The 2,974-nt window shown below is 42.6% G+C and overlaps 1 pseudogene across 1 annotated transcript; it reads left to right on the top strand.

The window, feature by feature from the left end:
* Window positions 1-614: 614 nt before the first annotated feature.
* On the top strand, window positions 615-1,787 carry LOC311619693 (keratin, type I cytoskeletal 18-like; annotated as a pseudogene). The gene has a single exon. The product of its transcript is annotated as a keratin, type I cytoskeletal 18-like (transcript).
* Window positions 1,788-2,974: the final 1,187 nt, after the last annotated feature.

Genomic DNA, 2,974 nt, shown 5'->3' with positions numbered 1-2,974 from the left:
GGTATAAGCTCTTTACATGTCATATCTGAAACTGGAATTCCTCCTTTTTTCTTTTTTTTTTTCTTTTTTACTTTTAATTTCTTTCTTTTTGTTTTTGTTTTTATCTAAGCTGTTTTGCTTTGTTTGTTTGTTCATTTTTTTTGGTCAACACCATATAGTTCAGTCTTGCTCTGTTTTATTCAGAATGACAATCTGTCCCTTTCAAGTTTTTTTTTTTTTTTAAATATATTTTATTGATTTTTTACAGAGAGGAAGGGAGAGAGATAGAAAGTTAGAAACATTGATGAGAGAGAAACATCGACCAGCTGCCTCTTGCACACCCCCTACCGGGGAAGTGCCCGCAACCAAGGTACATGCCCTTGCCCGGAATCAAACCTGGGACCTTTCAGTCTGCAGACCGACGCTCTACCACTGAGCCAAACCGGCTTTGGCTGTCTCTTTCAAGTTTTAAACAAAAAGGGGCCATATACTAAACCTGACAAGCTCAGGGAGACTTGCATGTCAGCCCTTACATACTCAGAGACTGGCAGTAACCACATAGGAAGATCTGAAATTAAAACTTTCTAACTGGCTCTTGAACCTGACTCAGCTTCTCACCTTCCTCCTTGGACTACATGAGCTTTAGCACTTGCTCCAGCTTCTCCACAAACTACTGGACCCTGGGCTCCATGCAGTCACTCAGCAGCAGCATGGCCAGCATCTGTGCATTCTCTGGAGGCTTGGGCTCCAGATCTCTGTGTCCCACTCTACCAGTTGGGAATCTGGGGGCCTGGCTGCAAGAGTGGGCAGGGGTCTGGCAAGTACAAGGGCATCCAGAGTGAGAAGGAGACTATACAATGCCTGAATGACCACCTGGCCTCCTAACTGGAGAGGGTGAGAAACCTGGAGGCTGATAATCAGGGACTGGAGAGCAAAATCTAGGAACACTTGGAGGAGAAGGGATCCAGGTCAGAGACTGGGGGCATTATTTCAAGACCATTGAGGACCCAAGGGCTCAGATCTTTGCAAGTTCTGTGGACAATGCCCTCATCATTTTGTGGATTGACAATGCCCATCTTGCTGCTGATGACTTCAAAGTCAAATGTGAGATGGAACTGGCCATGCAGCAGCCTGTGGAGAGCAACACCAATGGGCTCCCAAAGGTCCCTGATAACACCAGTGTCACTCAGTTACAGCTGGAGACAGAGATCGAGGCTCTATAAGGAGCAGCTTCTCTTCGTGAAGAGCCATGAAGAGGAAACAAGTTGACAACTCTGGGTTGACTGTGGAGTTGGATGCCCCCGAATCTCAGGACGTCAGCAACAGCATGCAGATATCTGGGCCAAGGATGAGGAGCTGGCTCAGAAGAACCGAGAGGAGCTAGACAAGTACTGGTCCGGGTAGATTGAGGAGAGCACCACAGTGGTCACCTCGCAGACCGCTGAGATAGGAGCTGCCGAGATGACACTCACAGAACTGAGACATAGGGTTCTGTCCTTGGAGATCGGCCTGGACTCAATGAGAAATCTAAAAAACAGTTTGGAGAACAGCCTGAGGGAGGTGGAGACGTGCTAAGTCATGCAGATAGGATAGCTCAGTGGCTGGCCCAGACTTGGGTAGAAGGGCAGTGCCAAGTCCAGGAGTAAGAGGCCCTGCTGATTATTAGCATCCAGCTGGAGGCTGAGAACATCACCTATCTCTGCTTGATGGAAGAAGGGGAAGACTTCAGTCTTGGTGATGCCCTTTACAACAGCTACTCCATACAGTCTATCCAAAAGACCACCGACTGCAGGATTGTGGACAGCTAAGTGATGTCTGAGGCCAATTATACCAAAGTTCTGAGGGATTAAGAGCAGCAGAAGTGGGGCACCCTGTTGGGGGGTGGGGGCAGGAAGCCAATAAAAGTTCAGAGATCATTGAAAAACCCCCACTACTTCCTAATTAAAGGCCAGTCATGGTGGGTAGTCCTATCCTTGGTCAGTATCTTCGTTGACAAAGACAGTCTTTACCTGAACTTTTGCATCTAGAATAACATACCTTTGGAAATCAGAGTAATCCCCTTTGTCAGATCCCTCAGCGCACAATCTCTCATTGAATCCCTTATTGTTATCTTGTTCTCCAGTATACCATCTCTATGTGCTGTAAATGTTAATTGTTAACAATGTAAAAAAAATATGTGCCTATCCATTTTACTTTTTATCCAATCACAGAGATTCCCCTGCTTTGCATCTGGGTTGGTTCCCCTGGCCACAGCTTCCCCATCTTTAGGGGATTTACAAAAGCCACCTCATTGACTTAAACTCAGATATGATGGAAAGGCTTTTGTTATGAATAGCAAGACACCCATTTCACCTTTATGACTATTAAGCAATTTCAAGTACTGAGGACAAGAGATCAAATTATATAACAAAAGATGCTCCAATTGCTCTGATTGCTTAGGAAATTGCAAGGGTTTTGGGAAATGTGAGTCAGGGATCCTGGACAAAGGCCAAATAAAATTTTATTATAAATCACAATATTAGAATAGTCCATTTTTTATTTCCTGTGGTTACTGATATGTATGCTTGGATTTACATATGCTCTTTTGCTATGTATTTTCTGTTTCCCATTTTTTTGTTTTTTTTTAATTCTTCCCTCTTACTTTTTCTTGTGTTAAATAAAAATTTCTAATGTGTCATTTTAATTCCTCTGTTGATTTTGCTGTTATATTTTTTAGTTATTTTCTTATTGATTGCTCTAGGTATTACAATATTCATAACAATTTATCACAGTTTAATCCAGAATACTATTAAATTAATTCTAGAAACTTGTCCAGCCAGTATAGCTCAGTTGGTTGAGCATCATCCCATATACCAGGAGGTCCCAAGTTTGATTCAGCCAATAGATGTTTCTCTCTTATTGATATTTTTATCTCTCTCTCCATTTCCCTTCCTCTTTCTGAAATAAGTAAAACATATTTTAAAAAATAGAAATTTGGTTCCAATATATTTTCTTT

This window comes from Pipistrellus hanaki (genome assembly GCF_964339955.1).
Source record: "Pipistrellus hanaki genome assembly, chromosome: 3".
Taxonomy (NCBI): Eukaryota; Metazoa; Chordata; class Mammalia; order Chiroptera; family Vespertilionidae; genus Pipistrellus; species Pipistrellus hanaki.
The sequence above is the reverse complement of the archived record's forward strand: the minus strand, read 5'-3'. Positions and strand labels throughout refer to the sequence as shown.